The 21,617-nt window shown below is 33.2% G+C and overlaps 1 protein-coding gene across 24 annotated transcripts in view; it reads right to left on the bottom strand.

Annotated features, from left to right (window-relative positions):
• The window catches only part of MBD5 (methyl-CpG binding domain protein 5), a 416,685-nt gene that overhangs the window by 311,647 nt on the left and 83,421 nt on the right, over window positions 1-21,617 (bottom strand). Inside the window, exon 1 of one of the 24 annotated variants that reach the window (XM_070240851.1) lies at window positions 4,605-4,645. The exons of the other annotated variants lie outside the window; for them this stretch is intronic. The gene's annotated coding sequence lies outside the window, so the exon portion shown is untranslated. Of the gene's footprint in view, window positions 1-4,604; window positions 4,646-21,617 lie in introns of those variants that run through there. 24 annotated transcript variants of the gene reach the window in all.

Here is a 21,617-nt window from a genome sequence, read left to right as displayed (position 1 = left end):
ACCAAGCAAGAATAGTTCTAGTACTGACCTATTATCAGATATAATGGTTTAATATTAATCATTGTAAGGCTAAAATGATTAACTTTTAAGTTTTTCTTGAAAACATAATTGATTTATAGCAATAATTTAAGATGGCAAATTAATTCACTTTTGTAACTTGGGGGCACATTTTTAAGGTAACTTATTTAGTAGACTCAGACCATGTCACTCATCTTTTTAGTCAGTCCATGGGAACATTATTACAGAGGATCACTCATTCTCTCTGAATATTTACTGAGTACTGATTATGAGCTTGGCACAGTGATAAGTGCTGGGCATTTGGTGGCGGCCATTCTTCGAGTGCTATAGTGGAATACCCGCAATGCCTACTCTAGTAATGAGCAGGACAAAAAGCTTTATGGTGTTTTATGCTTTATGGTGAAGATTTCCCAGGACTCATTTAATTTTTTTTCCCATGTAGTGGAGCAGATCCAAAACTCTTTTTTACCGAAGATGAAGCATGCCACAAGCGTGAATTTTTAATTCAGTCTGTATTGGCTTTTCTTTTCTAGCTATGAGGCCTTGAACAAGTTAATTAGATTCTCTGTGCCTTAATTTCCACACCCACGAAATGAGAATAATGGTATCTACCTTATTGAGTTCTTATGAAAATTAAATGAGATAATCCATTTAAATGCACATAGACTATTGCCTATGTGATTGAGTAAAAACTCAATAAATGTGATGACAGTGGCAGTGGTGGTGGTTTACATACAGGTGTTCTTTTATGTAGAGTTGAATTCTTTCCCATCTAGGTCTGTTTTCTGGTTAGGCTCTCTAATTATTTATAAAAGCATATAACTTTACCTTTTGTTCACCTGGCTTTCAAAAATATATGGATATATCCTGAATTGGCAAGCTTGAACAACTGATTTCTATCTAAGTTCCATGCAAGGTCTGGCTGCAAGAAATGATATGTAGAAAATTACTTGAAGGTGATGTAATTTGTCCATTCTTCTACCTATTGTAAGTTCTATGGCTACGTAAAACTTGACTCTCAAAAGACTACAAACTTGGATTAAATATATCTTAGCCCTTTGTAGAAACTCCATTTTTTTAATTGAAAAAGTAAATGAACAGCCATAAGAAATCCATTTGTGTACTTGTTATTGAAATTCTCTAGAAGCTACAGCTATGTATCTTTTCATCATCTCCAAAGATGCTTTCACATTCTAGAAATGCCTTTTTTCAGCTTCTCTTGTGGGTAATTACTTAAAAATTAAAAAAAGGAAAAACTGAGAGAAACGATATTAATGAAACATTATTTGTAAGCTATGTCTTTTTCAACTCTTTTAGGTACTATTGTTAAATAAACTTTCACCAACAGAAGGCTATAAACTCAAACTATATTCTCTTACCTACACTATATAAAAAGGCATAAAATAACAAGCAATGACTTTTCTGACCATTGTAATGTATGGAAAAGGACTGAACTTCTATTCTACAAGTTTATCATATTCAGTAATAAAAATTCACTGTTTCCCAGCCTGCTTCTGCCAGGGAACCCCTGTAGCTAGACCTATCCATGTGCTAAAGAAGCCCAACAGAGGCAACAATATTATTAATGGAGATCTACACAGATAAGGATTACTGGATAAAAGGAGGATCAGCAGCTCAAAAGAGAAAGACCAAGGTGAACAAGCTGTGCAAATGGCACCCAATGAAGAGAAATAATGCAAGGAATAGGAGAGGTGATTAAGATTTTCTAATTTTTTTTTCAGTTATATTTGAGAGGTGTTATGCCAATAAAACAAGAATATACTACCATGGAAAAGGAGTAAACAACAACAAAACAACAAAAAAGTTGCACTAATCTACACACTCTCCCGGCACATGAAACTTAGAATCTCTCCACATCCCCAGGTGTTATTATTTTTAAACTGAGTTAATGTGAGAAGCAATGGACTAAATCCATTGCTATTTTTATCTATAATTCTTGCATGTTTAGTTTTCAGATGCTTGTTGTTAGCAGAAAGCAATGGTAAGATTCAGAGGTCTGGCAGGGCATTTCAAAGTCAAGGAGGACTCAGGAATTCTTTGTCAAGGGAAGTCCTGTGCACTAAAGGAATCTGGCAGACATCCCTGGCTCCTGAACAGTGAATACAAGCAGTGCTTTCTCAAAAAGGACCCTAGCATTTCCAATATGTTCCCTGGGGGAGTAGAGAAGGAGCAGTACTAACCACATTTTAAAAAATGGAGATAAGTATTTAAATGTAGAAAATAAAAATGATAAAATCTTTAGAACAGAATATAGGAAGATAACTTTATAATGTTGCAGTAGAGATTTCCTTTCTTAGCACAACACAAAGACCAGAAATCACAAAAGACTGACACACTTGACTAAACAATGTATAAAACTTAAATGTGGCAAAAGGTATAAACGAAAGCAAAAGACATGAAAAATTGGGAAAAAACATTTATAACTTACAAAGAGACTAGTAAATATTAACATAAAAAAATTTTGCTAGAAATTAAAAAAAAAAAGCCATCCAAAAGACAAATGAACAGAAGAAACCAATAGGAAATTCACTAAAGAAGACAATTTATAACAATGGAGATATTTTAATGCCTACTATGTGCCAGGTATAACAGGTATAGAGTGACTGCCTTACATGAATTTCCTCATTAGGAGAGGATACAGAATTCTCAATAATTCTATAAAGCGGCTTCAAGATTCACATGAATTTTATAGTGAGGTCAATTAGCTTGCTAAAGTTACAGAGTACGTCAATGGTGGAGGCTGGGATTCAAGCTCTAATACCATAACTGAGAATTTTATCACTGCACTCTACCAATAATAAACAATTCCACTGCTGTAGGTGTATTTATTTTATGGAAATAATAATAAAACACACAGATGTTTGTACAAGACAATAAGTGTACTCACTATTTGTAATTAAGTAGAAAATAATCTAAGTAATTATCAATAGGAAATTTATTTACTAAAATATAGTATATCCATACCATGTAATATCATGCAGGAATTAAAGAGTAAGCTAAATCTATATGTAGTAATATGGGAGAATGTTAGCAATATACTGGTAGATTTTTTAAAAAGCAACTTGCACAACAGAATTACAGTATGATCTCACTTGTATGAATTTTAAAAATTAAATATATATAACTATATATGCTTATATATGTACTTATATAAACAGATATATCTCTAAAGAATATTATTATAGATAGGAATTTTTACTTTCTGCTTTTTTACATTTGTGTACTATTAGATTTTTTAAAATAACATACATAATTTTTATTGTTTAGAATAGGCAATAAAAACACCCTGATTTGGGGAAAAAAAGAAGGGACATCTACATTACTCAAATGATCTCCTATAAAAGCTCACAGTTTTTATATATCAGTAAATTGTCCTATGCTGTACACAGGACAATTATGTAACTTTTTAATTACTTTTTAATTTATATTGGAAATTCCTAACATGTTATTCCTAAGGACAGCAGGTAGTAACTAACTTATTCTCACCTCCAGACCATTAAACAACAATTTTATAGCCTGCTAAGAGACTATCTAGAGTTCTCAGACAGCGTTTAAACCAGCACTTTCCTTATCAGTCTTCTTTAAAAATTACATTAAGCTATTTCAGTACAGAATACTTCAAAAAAAATTAGTTGAGGGCCAGCCCCAATGGTCTAGTGGTTAGTTTCAGCGTGCTCCACTTTGGTGGCCTGGGTTCAGTGCCTGGGTGTGGACCTACACCGCTTGTCTGTCAGTGGCCATGCTGTGCCAGTGGCTCACACACACACAAAAAAGAGGAAGAGTGGCAATGGATATCAGCTCAGGGCAAATCTTCCCCAGCAAAAAGAGGAAGATTGGCAGCAGATGTTAGCTCAGGGTAAATCTTCCTCAGCAAAAAACAAAACAAAACAAAAAAAAGGAATTGAGCAATATGTATCAAAAATTTAAAAATTTCAATCTTCTTTGATCTAGCTATTATGTTTTTTATTCAAAAGAAATTGTGCCCAAATGTTTATTTTATCAATGTCAGCAGAGTACTAGTATAATACAAAATTTAGATCAACACTAGGAAGGTGTTTAAATAAGCCATGGAACAACTATGCAATATTACACAGCTATATATAATAATAGTGCAGAAGAAAGTTAAATAACCTGAAAAGATGTCTATAATATATTAATGAAAAATTTAAGTAATAAAATGGCATATACAATATAAACTCACTTAAAAAATAAAAATCCCTAAAAAGGAAGATCTGGGAGGGTAAGCACCAAAATGTTTATCTCCGAATGGTGTAATTGCATTGATATTTATTTTCCTTTTCTATATTTTCTAAAGGAAAATAATATAACTTCGTAATAACAAGATTAGTTTAAAAAATAGAAAAGAATGTTTGTTGCGTTATGTCTACCATATGGTATACATAGTCATCTTCAGATTATTCATAGAAGAAAAACGGGGTAACAAAACCAAAGTGATGGGAACATCATTTGCTAATCCTGTTTCACCAGCCTGTCCTGCTCTTCCTAAGCCCTTCATGCTAAAATTGGCTGTTCGTAACAAAATAAGATGTATTGAGGCTACTCACATTCTTCCGCAACAGGGGAGGTAGTGAAAAGGTTCCTCAATGCATGTCATTTTAAGCTCCTCTATCCTGTAACAAAGCTGGGGTTGTCAATAACATTTTAAATAGAGATTAGAAGCTGTTAACAGTAAATGCCAAAAATATCAATAGTACAACTTTGAAAGTAGGTACTATATAAAATAAGAAAGTTTTACACAAGGCAATATTCCCAGCAGATGAAATACAATGCACCTGTCATTATCTAAGAGTTAAACTTTATGTGCAAAAGTGAAGCATTGATCATTAGATCATTGAATGAATTATTAGAAGAACCTAGAAGAAGCTGCAAGTCATACCACCTATTTCTCAACTCCAATCTCACCTCAAGTGTTAGAGTTGGAGAGAATTTGTATGACAAAATGAGCAAGTTTTTTATCTACAGTTTGAGAGTAAGCAGCTGCAGATACAATACAGCTGTAAAGAGGGCCACACAATAAAGAGGGCTGACTCACTGTATGCTGGAGTGGAAGTAACATCAGGGCTTGTTACCTACCTATCTGGTCTAATGAAATTCTCAGATTATCAAACAGATCCAGATGTTTAGATGTTAGAGGTTAGACCAAACAGATGCCTGAGTTTGAGTTAGTCAGTGGCAGAACTGGGCCTCCTGGGATTTCTGAGTCTATTTGAAAGATTTTTTTTCAAGTTCAGCATTATAATAATAGACCCAATGACACTGACAAGTCATAAACAGAATGCAATGGGAATTAGATCTAAATAAAAATTTTATAATTGGGTGGCAAAATAGACAAAGGGAAAGAAGATAATGACTCAATGATAAGCATTTTAAAATTGTAAATTTGTAAAGAGAAGAAATAGCACTTTAGACTGTTATTTTTATTAAGTACTGGAAACCATAAACTGCAAAGAGGCTCATGTGATAATTCCTCATGCTTATTTTATTTTTCGATGTGTGAAAAATTCACAAAGACATTAATTTTGCACCAAGTAGAAAGTATTTGGTACAAAGGTTTGTTAGGCCATTTTAGAAAACCATTTCAAGAAAAGCTAATGAACAGTATGGTTTTTTAAAGAAGGAAAGAACATTTTAGTTCATGATATTTATGACAGGGCAGAACCTCCAATAAAAAATACACACGCCGAGGAGATTGTTGGGGAACAGGATTTCAGTAGAGACTCTAAAGGTTCTTACAAATGCATTGTGTACATACACACACAAACAACTTCTTATACAGGCTGAAAAAACCATGAACTAAAACAAACTGTTAGAGAAATTACTACTAAGGAGATCTAGTGGTAAGTACAGGATAGCTAAATTTAAATTTTATGATGTTATATATCAAAGTACAAAAATACATTTCACTTTTCCAACTTCTTTGAAAAATGTCAAACTTAAGGAAAGTTCCAGAAACAGTATGCCCATGGAACACCCAACTACCTTTCACCTAGTTTAATGAATTTTTAACCTCTTACCACATTTGCCCTGCCCCCTTCATGGGTGTGTGTGTGTGTGTGTGTGTGCACATATATCTACTTTTTTTGCTGAATCATTTGAGAGTTTGATGCATGCATTATGGTACTTGACCCATATCAACTTCAGTTTGTATCTTCTAAGAACACTGATATTTTTTCACACAATATGATACTATAATTATCACCTTCAGGACATTTAACACTGATGCTTAATATGATATAATTTATAACCCATATTTGCATTTTGCCATTTGTCTCCAAAGCATCCTAACCTTTCGTTGTTTTTGCTGGGTTTTTTTTGTTTTTTCAAATTAGGATCCAGTTGATCTTCATTCTCCTTACATCTGGAGCAATTCTCCAGTCTTGGTTAGTTTTTCATATTACTGACATTTTGGAAGAGCCTAGGTCAGTTTTTTTTCAGACTGTTCCTCAATTTGAGAGTGTCTGATTAATTCCTCATGATTAGATTTAGGTTAAACATTATTGGTAGGAATATAACAAAATTGGCATCTTTTCCTTTTAAAGCACATCATATTAGAAGGCAAATGATGCGAGACTGTCCTGTATTGATGTTGTGAAGTTTAATCATTTGGTTAAGATGATATCTGCCAGATTTCTCCATTTTAAAGGTATCTTTTCCTTTCTAATTAGTAAGTAATCTGTAAGGCGATACTTTGAGAACAAGTGAATACCCTGTTTCCAGTTTTTTACCCAATAATTTTAGCATCAATTGGTGACTGTTGCCTAAATCAATCATTGTTACTGATGTAAATAAAGGTGATTTTCTGGGCCACCTCTGGTGGCCTAGTGATTAAGTTTGGCATGCTCCACTTTGGCGGCCCAGGTTTGGTTCTTGAGTGTGGACCTACACTACTTGCCTGTTAGTAGCCATGCTGTGGTGGCAGCTCACGTCCAAAAATAAGAGGAAGATCAGCAGCAGATGTTAGCTCAGGGAGAATCTTCCTCAGCAAAAACAAAAACAAAACAAAAAAGGTGATTTTCTATTTTTATTATTCTTTGTATGTTTATTAGCTGGCATTCTTCTGTAAAGAAGCACTTTCCCTTCACTTCTTCTTCTCTCTAATTTCTTTCACATGTCAGTGTGGACTCATGGATTACTGTTTTTAATTCATTGTTTTAGAATCCATTTCTATCATTACTTATCAATTGTCACAAACTTGTCCAGAGAGAGTCCCCTTAAAGCTGGCTTCTGTGTCCTTTGGACATGTCTCCTCAGTGTTTGAGCCCATCCTAAAATACATTTTAAAAATAATGACCTATTCCAAAACAGAAGTAAATATTACATCCAATAGCAGAACCCTACTAGAAGTATTCCCTCCAAACTAAGGGATAATATAAGGATATTAATAATACCAATATTATTTTAAATGGCTTTGAAATACTTTTTACAAATGCAGAACAACAGAAAAAGAAACATAATGAATTGATACAACATAGAAAAAGGGAAAATATTACTTTGAAGAAATGATTGTATGCTATGAAATCTAAAACAGTCAGCACAGAAATTACACAACTAATGAGTTTAATAAATTTTCCAGATATAAATTATACTAAAGTAATATCACCAAGTAATAACTAGCTAGAAAATACAAAGGAAGAGATTTAATTCCAAATAATAAGGAAAAACTGCATTATTTAGAATGCAATTTAACGAGAAGTGCATTTAATCTTTATGAAAACAACAATGAAACTTAATTAGGAGATTTAAACTACGACTTAAAGAAACGGAGAAAATGTCATATTCTTGAATGGGTGGCCATAATACCATAAAATGAGCTTTTTAGTTAAAAGTAGTGACTTAAATATGTATTCATCTCTACTCCTTCCTGAAACAGCATTTAAATGATAGTAAATATATATATTTTTTAAATTATAACACTACAGGAAAAAACAAGAAAGGAGACAAAAACAGATAAAAGATGTTACTACAATTTTGGAAAGTGGAAATTGGATTAATTACAGATAACCCAAGGAGTGAGAAAGGTAAAGGAGGGAGAAAGGGAGAGAGGGAGGAAAGGAGGGGGAGAGAGAGAAAGCAATTCTATTGCAGAATCTCAGAAAAGCTTAGGAATGGTACTTCTGGATATAAGAGTGCAATAGGGAGGGCTTTAAATGTAAGGATTTGTTCCCATCCACAGATGAATGGATAAAGAAGATGTCGTATACATATACAATGGAATACTACTCAGCTGCAAAACAGAACAAAATCATTCCATTTGCAATAACATGGATGGACCTTGAGGGAACTATGTTAAGTGAAATAAGCCAGTTAGAGAAGAATAATCTCTGTATGACTCCACTCATATGAGGAATTTAAAAATGTGGACAAAGAGAACAGATTAGTGGCTGCCAGGGGAAAGGTGGGGTGGGGGGTGGGCACAAAGGGTGAAGTGGTACACCTAAAACACGAATGACAAACATTAATGTACAACTGAAATTTCACAAGATTGTAACCTATCATTAACTCAATAAAAAAAAAATGTAAGGATTTGTTCACAATTTTTTTAAAGAGGATGCCAAATAAACCAATCTCCTTCCCTCTCTGGAACGAGGTGACTACTCAAGTAGATGACTGAAGTTTTATTCTCTAGAAGGTTGAACCAGAGAGGCCTTAGATTATGAGACACCAAGAAGAGCTGAGCGTGGAATAAATTGCCTTGTTTAACAAGTGGGATTGAGTAAAAATTTATTATACCACCAATCCCTTTCCATTGATTGACTCCCAGAATGCTAGTACCCAGGCTTTTATTCCAGAGGCAGGAGCTTGGGAAATACCTGTGTAATCTGAACTGACCAAGAGTAAAATACCTTGAGATACTGACATTTGGTGATTTCCCAACAAAGAGATCAGTTCATTGCTCATTTAACTCTCAGCGAAGCTTTGCAGTCAACAAGCTCTGCTCATAGCCCTCAGAGACAGGATTCAAACCATATAAACAGAAAAATAGTGAACTTGGAGAAACTGATACAATTCAACAAACTTTAAAAATTAACAAACTTTAGGGGCCGGCCCTGTGGCTGAGTGGGTAAGTTTGCACACTCTGCTTCTGCGGCCTAGGGTTTTGCCGGTTCGGATCCTGGACGCAGACACGGCACCGCTCATCAAGCCATGCTGAGGCAGTGTCCCACATGCCACAACTAGAAGGACCCACAACTAAAAATATACAACTGTGTACCGGGGGGCTTTGGGGAGAAAAAGGAAAAATAAAATCTTTAAAAAAAAATTTACAAACTTTACAAAAGTAAGAAACTATACTGTATCCAGGAAACACGAAGCAGAAACTATAGAAAACAAACTCTCAGAGATACAAAAAAGATCAGAAATGAAAAAATAGCATAAATTTATAAAAAGAGGTCAAAGATAAAGTTGAAGAACTCTTCTACAAGGTAGAACAAAACAACAGAGAAATGAACAATAGGAAACTAGAATAAGACAATTAGAGTCTAAGAGGTCCAATATCCAAATAACAGGAGTTCCAAAAGGATGCAACAACATTATCAACAACAGCAAAATTAGAAGAGAGGAAACTATCAAAGAAATAAAACATGAAAAATTTCCTAATGGAATACCAAAGTCAAAGGATGAAAACAGAAAAAAACAACAAGGTGAATAATTAAGAGAGTATAAAACACTGAGGAAAAAGAGAAGATTTTAAAAGCTTCCAGAGATTGGACAGGGGCAGCTCCTAGGCACAAGGTGAGAATCTGAAAGTAACTGGTCTTTTTAACAATAATACTGCAAACCAAAAGATAATGGTCTTAAAAATCCTGAAATAGATATAAGATTCAGGAAACAGAATTAATGCAAACTAATTTTCATTCCTGTTAATATTTCCTGTTAATTATGGAACACAGTTTTAGAAACACTTACAGAAAAAGCTCAGACAAATCAGTAAAACAATCAGACAAATCTGAATTGAATTCTAGCTTAACCTCTCGCTAGCTTTGTAATCCATGAGTTGGTTAGCTTATTTAAATCTGTTTCATCTTTAATAAGAGGATAATAACGCCTAACTCAGAGCTGTTCTAGGAATTAAATATTACTTTTAGGAAACAACAAAAAGGTACTTGATAAATTATAGCTGTTATCATAAACTTCAGAACTATCATTTTTATTTAACTGCTGTGCTAGCTACAATAGATAAGTGCTAAAAAAGTAAATATTTAAACAATTGGAGAAAATACATTAAATTTTAATAATTAAACAAATAAACTATAATGTGGTTATCAAATTGATAATTGAAAAACCATGTAGAAATATGGAAAAATAATTTAAAAATACTAAAGGAAAAAGCAATTACAAAATATATGTACAGAATAATCTTAACTACAGAAAATACATGTACCTAAGCATTAGAATTGAAAAACCAATATGAAAATATGTAAACATTTGTATCAGAATACTGGCATTGTGAATTATGACTCTTATTTAAGAATTTATTTAATGGAATGTTATATATTTTTAATGATGCTCAGATCATTGTAGAAAATACAAATAAGTAAAATAAAAATGGGCTAAAAATCACCTAAAACTTTATTCCCAAGAGCTATTACTTTTAACCTTTGAGATTAATTATGGTTATATATATATATATATATATATATATATATATATATACACACACACACCATTGTTTTTAAAAACTCAGTTTGTATATTTTAGCTTGCAATCATTTGTTTCTCCTCAACAAATTATCACGAACTTCTTTTAATGGCATAAATATACTTTAAAATTGCCATTTAGCATTTTATTATATGGATATTTTACACTCAATCCGTTATCTTATTATGAGATAATTACTTGCTTCCAGTATTTTAATTTTCTATAAAGTGATGTATTGACCACTCTCGTGGCTAAATCTCTGCGCGTATCTTTAATTCTTTTTATAAATTCTTAGAAATGAATTTATGTGTCATAAATATAAATGTTTTAAGAATTTGGATATACATTGCCAAACTGCTCTACACAGCAGTTGTAGCAATTAACATTCTTGCCAGTAAGAGATACGAAGGTATCTGGATTCTTGAATGCTGGTTAATTTTGAGTTTCAAATCCTGTTTCCTTCCTTTATTCTTTCTTTCCTTCTTTCATTTTTTTCCTTTCTTTCTTTTCTTCTTTACTTTTCTAATTTGATAAGAAAAATGTAACCATACAGTTACTTCAATCAGTACTTCTTGGATTACTAATGATTTTGAATATTTTAAACATTTGTGTCTGTTTATGTCTTTGCCCAGTTATTTCTTGAAGTGCATCCTCAGAGTTAATTTGGGATTTTAGTTTTGGCTTTGCCATTTACAAGCTGTATTAGAGACTTCTATTTCCTGTAACATGAGCAGCACTTGAAAACAACTAAAATAAAATGAGACATATAAAAAATATTTCTTAAATGTTCCCATGAGCTAACAAAAAAAAGTAAGGAAGCCTGAGGACAAGACCAAATAAAGACTGGTATTCATAGTGGTAAGGCAAGCACTTAAATTGTCTTTTACCTTGAGAATGTTTGCTGAATCAGCTGAACTTGAGCATTAATTTTTGTGGCCTCAAAACATGGGGTGTCCAACAGTAGACCCTCCATAGTACTGGGACCACAAAGCACTATTCACTTTGTATAAGAGTAAACTACACATAATAATGGTGATCGTGATAATAAAAGGAAAGACTTATAAAACTTACTCTGTTCTAAGTGCTTCAAAGATATTAACTCATTTAATCCTCACAAAAACATAAAAAAGTACCATTATAATCCTTATCTTAAAGATCAAGACAGTGAAGAATAGAGATGTAATTTGTTCAAAATGCAAATTCAGACAGCCTGGGTCTAGGGACAAAGCTCTTAAGCAGTATGCCATACTCTGCTTTCCTTATAGGAAATGCAAGGAAAATTGCCTATACAGAACTTTGGCACTGGGTAGATGGAAAAAATAAGTTCTCTCAGAGGATTTGTAACAACAAGCTAACTCTCGCTGAATTCTGCAGTCTCTCATTTGCTACACAAAACCTCAAGCCAAGAATATAAAGTGGCCCTATATTAATAGTATCGTACTAATAGTATACTCAGGTATCTGATAGGAACAAATGTAAACCTTGAAAAACCCACTTTCATCACAGGTATCAAAATATTTTCATATGTAAAATTTAAAGAAACATGAGCAGCTCAAGATTCTTAAAAATCATTTACAACATAAAAAAACAAAGCACTACATGTAAAACAAACAAAAATATATGGCAGAATCACTCATAAGAAGTTGCCAGGTATTAGAATTACTGCAGAGACAATATAAATATGTTTAGTATGTTTCAAGAAATAAAAAGTTTAACAATATAAGAAAAGAACACGAATACTGAAAAGGAAGAAAACAATTTTTAAAAATGCAAAGTATAATAATCAAAGTAAAATAAATCAATCAACAGGTTAAACAGTAACTTCAATATAGCTGAAATAAGAATTACTTAATAATTCTTGTGTCTGTTTATGTCCTGGAACAGAGAACTGTAATAAAGAAGTAAACAAATTACATCAAATGTTGTCCTGAGAGGTAAAGAGGCATGGAAAATATTGTGAAAAGATCTAACACATATCTGAATTAGAGTTCTAGCAAAGAGAGAAGGAAGTAGAGGCCATAGTGCAAGAGCAAAACTGTAGAAAATACAAGAAAAAGAAAAGATCTCAAAAGCAAACATAGAAAAGATAAATTATATTCAAAGGACTGACAGACCAATAATTAAATTTTTGAAATAAATAGTAGAAACCAGAAGACACCAAAATAACATCTCAACAGGCTAAAAGAAATTCACTAGTAGCCTAGAATTCTAGACCCAACAAAATTCTTCCAACAATGAGAGTGAAATAAGGTCACTTACAGATAAAGACTAAGAGGGTTTATCACTTTCATATCCTCACCGAATATACTTTCCAGCAAAAGAAAAATAATACTGGATGGGATATCAGAAATGCCAGAGGAATGACAAGAGGGAAAAAAGTGGTAAATATAAGCAATATTAACATTATAAAACAGTGATAGTTCTTTCTTACAGAACTAAAAATGACAGAATACATATAATAAAAATATATAAATTGGGAAAAGGTGAGCAGAGTTAAAAGGCTCTAAGGCTTTTTTGTTTGGGTAGAGAGTAAAGGTTCATACATAATTTAAAAATTACACATGTTAACGTTTCTAGGGTAACCAAGAAAAAACAGAGTATGATTTCCAAATTAATAGAACAACAAAGAATGAGAAAAAAGTAATGAAAAATACAAAAAGAAGGCAATAAAGGGAAGAAAAAGAAACAAAGATACGGTGGGAAAATAAAAACACAAAAAATGATAGAAATAAATCCAAATATATCAGTAATTAGAATAAATGTAAATGGATTGTATGCTCCAGTTAAAAGATAAAAATTGTCAGGTTGGATTAAAAAATTTTTAGTTATATTGTTTTCTTTTCAAAATATACATACATAACAAATAAAAGTACAAAGTGGAAAAAGATAATGGCAAATATTACCAAAAATTATATTGATGTCAGTGAAAATATACTGTCAGGCAAAAAGCATTACTAGAAATAAAGAGTAACTCTTTCAAATGATAAAAAGTTTAATTCTCCAGGAGGATATAACAACATCCAACTTGTATGAAACTAATAACATAACCTCAAAATACACAAAGCCAAATTTGACGAGTACTAAACAAACATTGCAAAATGGGAGGTTTTAATATAGCTTAGTAATAGAACAGTCAAGTAGGCAATGCCAAAAGAACTTCGAAGATTTGAACAATTACCTTTATCTACTGGATATATAAAATGGCAACAACAGCTGTAGAATATACATTATTTCAAGTACATTTCCAAAACAGAACATTTCAAAAACCTGATCACACACTAGGTCACAAAAGCAAGGCTCAGTAACTTTTAAATAATTGATATTAATCAAACCACATTGTCTTACAACAAGATTAAGACAATTTAATAACAAAAAGATAACTAGAAATAATTTAACTTTTGAAAATAAAAAGCATATTTCCAAATAACTCAAAATGCAAACTGAAATTAAATAATCAGAACTAAATGACAACCAAAATGTAATATGAAAAATTGTGTATATACCAAAAGCAATAACTGAAGAGAATTTTATAACCTTAAACGCCTAATATGGAAGACAAAGTTGAAAATCACTGATCTGAAAATCCAATAAAACAGGTTTATTAACAGAAACAAAATAAACTTAAAGAAAGCAGAGCAGTCAATTACACCTCAATAAAAAATAAATACGAAAGCAGAAGACAAGAAATAATTAAGATAAAAAAGAAATTAATGAAATTAGAAAATAAAAATAAAATAGAGGTAACAGCAAAGCCAAAAGGTGACTCTCTGAAAAGCCTAATAAAACTGCAAACCTTCGGAGAGACTTAGCAAAAAGTAGTAAGGAAGGAAGGAAAAAAGGGAGAGAGGGAGGAAGGGAAGAGGAGAAGGAGGAAGGCAGACATGCAGAAATAGCTATTATCAGAAAATACATAAATATAGATGCTGCAATATTTAAATAATAAGAAGATAATAAAACAGTGTCATGCTAATACATTTGAAAACACAGTGGAAATGGACAAATTTCTTGAAAAATATAGCTGACCAACACTGATTCAAGATTAAACAGAAAACTCTGAGCAGTACTATTAAAGAAGTTGAATCTACAGTAGAAATCTTCCCACAAATTAAATTCCAGGCCTATCTATACAATCTAATGTACTATTTAACCTCTATGATTCTCAGTTTATATATCAAATGGGATATTATAATATCCCATTATATTATCTCCTAAGTCTTATACAACCTCACAAGCATTTAATTTGAGGATTTATAAAAAGGTACATGAAGGCAATCTGTGAACTCTAAAGTGTCATAAATACCCAAAATTTTTCCACCCAATTTTAGATTTAAATCAGAAAGCCTACAACTTTAAAAATAGACACATTCCAAAGAATCCACCAAAAGGACAAGTTTTCACCATAAGGTAAATCTTATTTTGCTACTGCATCCACTAAATAATATTCTTGGGGAAAACTGACCATGAAATAATAACAACTGAAAATTAAGAATAATGAACAAATTTTAAACTCATTTCTTTTTTTTTGAGGAAGATTAGCCCTGAGCTAACTACTGCCAGTCCTCCTCTTTTTTGCTGAGGAAGCCTGGCCCTGAGCTAACATCCATGACCATCTTCCTCTACTTTACATGTGGGACGCCTACCACAGCATGGCGTGCCAAGCAGTGCCATGTCCACACCCGGGATCCAAACCGGTGAACCCCAGGCCATCGAGAAGTGGAATGTGCGAACTTAACCACGGCGCCAACGGGCCGGCCCCAAAACTCATATTTTTAAAAAGTCAATATTGTGTGTTAAAAATCTTACTGATAAAGTTATACAATATAATTTAAATAATTTAAAATCTTAATTATTTAAATAAGTTAATATAATTTAAATATAATTAAAATAAAATATTTAAAGATACTTTACATTTAATTTCAAACTCTTATTTTTAAAAAGTCAATATTGTGTGTTAAAGCCTTACTGATGAAGTTATAAAATATAATTTAAATGACAACTATTTTTTGTTTAGTACTACAGGTTTAAAGATCCAAAGGAAGAAAAATATTGTAGGACAGGACAAAGAAGCATAATAAAAACACTGGTTCAATGTTTCATGGGTAACAAGGTAATGCTTTTTTCCTCCTACTTCCTCCTATTCCTCTTTCCACTCATTCTACGAATGTGTGCTTCATAAAATACCTGTAAATCTATTCATATTCTTTTTTTCATGTATGCCTTCACTCAACAAAGACTGTTAACATCTACCAGTGTCAGACACAAGATTAGCTGCTGAGGATACAAAGATGGAAAACTGTGAATCTACAAATTTTACAGACCCATGAGGAAGAGATAGATAAATAAAAAGAAGTACGTAATACGCAAAAGGTGCCACAAATGTTCACAGAGGAGGTAGACTTAACACAAAATGAAAAGATCAGAGAATGTCTCCTGATGGAATGACTTCTAAGCTATATATTAAAGAAGAAATGATTTAGCCAGGGGAAAGGGAGTTAGATGGCCATTCCAGGAGGAGGAAATTTAGGCCACTGCTGCCATAGCTCCTCATATTCCTTATAACCTCATTGTGCACACATTATACCACATTGGTCAAGTACAGTGCCTGCCATAAAAATTACTTCATAAGGAACAAGACTTTAAATTTACTATTGAATAATACTAAAAGTGAGTTTTACTGATATGCTATATATTATATTTAAATCATTCTCCTAACTCTGGCAAGACACCTTAAATTTATTTTTAAACTAAACTTCAGAGATCTGTTTGAAATACAATGTAATTTTAAAAGTCATGCCGATCTTGTTTCAGTTTTTCATGCATTGGCATAGCTAGAAATTATCAGAAAGAAGTCAGGGGCTCTATGATGGGGATGAGAAAGTTGGGCATATCTCTGGTCCAGAACAAAGAAAGCCCTTTCTTTCTTCACTTCACTGAATTCTGAGGCTGACTTTCCAAACTATTCCATGTATTAACTTGCCACTTTAGCATGTGGCATTATCAGAACATCAACAGGTTGTGTGGCTTCCTGAAAAGGTTCCCTGAACTAAGGTCCCTGGCTCTTCCTCCAGCAGTGAGCGGCTTTTGGGAATGCTACTTACACGACTACTTCTATTTTAACTTTTCTATGACTTCAGTATTGTTTACTCATGAGCCACTACATTAAATACTAAAATATTTTCAAGGCTGCAATGTTTTCAATTATGTTAATTTTGATCTCTGTAAGAAATGTAAGCCAACCATTAGGGATATATGTTTCTCTGAAGAGGAAAAAAGTCACTGATGGAGAGCAAAATAATAGAAAGATCAAGCAGTAACACAGCTGGGGTTGTGTTTGGCTTTGGCACCATAAAGAAAAACATAATACAAGTGGATAATGTACATTTCATTTTCTTCATGCTGCTTACATGGATATGTGAGGAATTTATTCTAAGGTAATAGTTTGATTTCCCACAGAATGTCTTTTTTTTTTTTTTTTGGTGAGGAAGAGTGTCCCTGAGCTAACATCTTTTGCCAATCTTTTTCTTTTTGCTTGAGCAAGATTGTCCTTGAGCTAACATCTGTGCCAACCTTCCTCTATTTTATATGTGGGATGCCACCACAGCATGGCTTGGTGAGTGGTATATAGGTCTGCACCCAGGATCCAAACCTGTGAATCCAGGCCACCTGAAATAGAGCACACGAACTTAACCACTATGACACCAGGTGAGCCCACTCACGGAATGTTTTATTTTCTTACAGGCAGCTTATTATATTCTGATTAAATTTTTCCATCTATCTTTTCTTGGTGAGTTGGGATGTTCTGGTCTTGTATGACATGTTAAATTTTGCTTTTCATAGTTTCTTTTTTTATACTTTTTTGGTCATAACAAAGATCTTAAAACAAATTTTGATCTGCCAATGAACAAACAGTGAGCTCCTAGCAGGGCCAATATTATGCTCTTCTAAGTCTTCACTCCAGAAAATGCTCTATACGAACAATCCAGATTTATGTATATGTCTGTAGCTGAATAAAATAAGCAGTTTAAATTCTCATCACTCCTATAAGTGTTAAATGAAAATCAAAATAATATTCACCTGAGAAATATTACAGACAAACTACAGGTACTGATACTAAACTAAAAGAACACAGTATTTGGAGTTAGGTGGATCTGACCTAGTATCCTATTCCTACCACTATGTCACAGCTGTGTAACAGACAAGCCACTTCATTTCTTCCAGGCTTTTGCTTTCTTCTCTGCGAAATAGAATAAAACATACTCTTCTGAGTTGTTGTGAGGATTAAATGAGGTAACAAACGTATAGCACCTGGCAAAAATAGTGGACACTACCATTTTTCGATTCTACTTTTTACCAAAGTGGACTGGGAGGTCTTTTTTAGGTCAGTGACTCTGAGATTTGCCTGAAGTAGGTGAAAACAATATCCTGCTTGTCTTCACGCCCAGTTCAACCTTGTTCCTACAATATTTTTGAGGCAGGAGAAGGGAGGATGGGATGGGTTTGAACAGCAAACGACATTAAGAATAGATACATGACTTTTAAAACTTTTCCTTCTAATTTTAAACAGGCTTTCCTGGATCATTTTAAATCAGAGGACTCAGTGGACGGTTACAATAAGCAAGGGAAAGAAGAAAGGACTTAATTTTGGGTTCATGGCCATGTATGATGTATGTATATAGAGATTGTCCAGTATGTTTATGTATGTATATACATGCACACACATCTTGCACAAACACATATATAAAAGAATATATAAAACAATTCTAGGCATTAGAAAATCAGAGCCAACCAAAGAAAAACAGATATATAATACAGATTAGTTTTAACTTTAACATCTATTTTTACTGAAAGAACAAAGTTTTTTCAAAGTTTAGTATTCTGTTCATGTTATACCTGAGGCTATTAGGCAGTATCATGCAATGAAATGAGGTTAAAAAAAAACAAAAAACAAAGCTGCCCTACCTAGCTAGCAGGCTTGTAAAGATGATAAAGGAGTACTGAAGTTTCTTGACTTAAAATCATTTAGGTTCTGCAAGGATGTTCATTTAATTCCGTTTATTTATATGTCTAAAGTGACAACATAAAAGTGGTATGTAGTGTAATTTTATTACTGTTTTAATTAAAAACTTTGTTGTTTTCCAATCGAGTATGATTTTTCTCAGTACCATTTCTAGCCTTCTTTCTGCTTTTGCATATATCGAACAGGATGGGGCTACTAACATTTATAAAATACCTCAAAAGTAATGTCAAAGACATCATGGATGAATAACCAACAGGTAAGCTATAAAGGACAATTAATGACTGTTAATAATGCAGGGGAATATAGATTTGTTCTTATTTGTGAACATTCTTAAATGAGGAGTGTGCAAGATTGTACTTTCCAAAGATGCTAACAATCAATCAATCAATCCTTTCCCACATTCTCTTCTTACAATGTGACTGACATTCCTCTCACTGAGAGGTAGGTTCTATGTTCCCTTCCCCTGACCGTGGGCAAGAGCTTATGACTGCTCCAACAAATCGAGTATGGCAAAGATGATGCTATGTGATTTCTGAGGCTAGGTCATAAGAACAATAAAGCTTCCACCTAGTTTTCTTCTTCTTGAGATACTTGCTCTTGGGTCCTGGTCACAATGTTGTGAGGAAGCTCAAACTAGCCCATGAGGAGAGATCATAAGAAGAGAGTGGGAAACGTAAGTTTGAGACCATGGCATTTGAGCGCTCTCCTTAATGAATGCTCTTTTCTACCTTTACCCTGCTGTAAGCACATGGACTGAAAGGGAAGACCTTAGAAAACTGGAGGAAGTGGATATTCAGAAACTGCAGTACATTTGACAGGAATGAACAAAGACACACCGAAGTTAGCAGCTTTCTAAATGAGTCCTTCCTAATTCAGAGCACCCAAAATATACCAAAGGCATCAGGTCTGATGAATTTCAGACGTAAAACAATCTTCATTCTGGATCCAGAAAATTTTGCACATCAGACAGTTTTCCCTGGGTTTGTTTTACCTTTCTCTCCTGACACTCTCTCTCACTCCCTCACGTTATCCTAGTCTGAAGACACTTAGATACCTCAGGGTAACCTCCAGAAATCCAAAATCTCCTAATTTATCCAGATTTGCCATTACAAGTGTCCCATACTTAGGACCATACACCTGGTAGGTTTCAAGGTATTACTGATTTCATACATTTTTTTCTTTTCATTAAACTTTAATCTACATGAAACAATATCATTATACAAACTATCATATAAACACATTCATGAATTGACAAAAGTATTAAGTGGATCCCAATTTTTTGAAAAGAAAATAAAGACATCTAACGATTCCAAAATTATTCTCTCCAATTCTCGCAAGTTTTTCCTTCCATTCTTTAATACTGATTTAAATTAAGTATTGATTTCATTATAACAATTAAATCTAGAGTGCAAATCACTTTATCCCTCCCCAGGGTTATCAACAGGAGAAGAGGGACTTGTTTACTTAAATGAATCACCCACAACAGAATGTGAAGAATTACTTTTAAGTTAGGAAGGTCTTTCAGTATTCATTGTCTACTCCAGGTATTCTATACAAAAAGTCTCTCAGGTAGTAAAAGCCCATGCTTTTTGCAGGCTCCTATATTTGCCCCTCTTCCTTGCTGTCACCTACTAGGTGACCTCCTCTTCAAAAACCCCTTGCATTTTTTTATCCTCTAGCACCTGACTCACAGGCTTTCTCTCCTATCCAAATATTACAATCAACCAGAGTAACTTCCATGTGCTACATGAATGACCCCATACTTATCTTCCATTTCTTGATTTTTCTTGGTGATTCAATCAAACATTTCCATGGACATGTCCAGATGTCATTACTACTATACCCTCAAAATAATAAATTTAGACATTCTACTCTCTGACTATGACCTTCCAACTTTCTAGAATTCTCCTCTAATTATAATCCAATATATACATTCTCAAAGTAAGTCATCTCCAAAGTAGGATGTGCAAGACAGATCAGTACAGGCAGAAAATCTTACAACTTTTTTATCTCTTATAATCTCTGTTTTATATTTTTTCTAACTTCTGTTTTTGCAGAATACATAAAATAGGTTGCAGGTTATATAAAGTAGACTTTATTCAAGTATACTTATGTAATTTATTTAATATGCTTTTATAAGTTTTATATAAAGTATATTTGCATAGAAGTAAATACATATAATTTATAAATATATATATATATATTAGCGATATGTGTTTAAAAAAAACTGGAGACCATTTCATAGGGTACTTTCTACCTTTTGTCCTTTCTCTTGACTGCCTTCCCTACTCTGCTTTTATCACATTGTATATCACTTCAACCACTCACCTGTCAATATTTTCAATTCCCCTGTTCCACTGTCCTTCCATTGTACCTAGGCTCCTGAGTGCTTTGAGAGAAAAATAAAATATAAAACTCTCTATATAGTGGTCACCGTAAATCCTTGGTGAGCATGCTCAGTTTGGGTCTCAATGATCACCAGCAATCCTATTAGCTTTCCCTCTTTACCTCTTTCATCCTCTACAGTGATTGTTTCAAATGTTCATCACTTCCCTAAAAACTCTGTCCTTACCATCTCTTCCTTCACTCCCAGAAGATGATATAAAATGCTGGTTTACAGAAAAAAAATCATTGTCCTTTGACAAGAACTCAGCTCCATCAATTTTCTACCACCAATGCGATAAACTGGCACTCACAGATTTCCAACATTTCCTTCTTCTTCCTTCCTTAGAATGGAAAGATGTTTCTCTTCCTGTGCTCGTTTGCTAGTCACACTTCTCTTACCTCTTTATCCTTTTTGTTGCTAATCTGTTCAGTCTCTCTACTGCGCCCCCCCAGCCATAAAACAAGCTCAAGCTTCTCCCATTATAAAAAGAGCCCTCCTCCAACTTCAAGTTCTCTC

This window comes from Equus caballus, chromosome 18, assembly GCF_041296265.1.
Source record: "Equus caballus isolate H_3958 breed thoroughbred chromosome 18, TB-T2T, whole genome shotgun sequence".
Taxonomy (NCBI): domain Eukaryota; kingdom Metazoa; phylum Chordata; class Mammalia; order Perissodactyla; family Equidae; genus Equus; species Equus caballus.
Note: the sequence above shows the minus strand (reverse complement) of the source record. Positions and strands in the feature narration are given on the sequence as shown.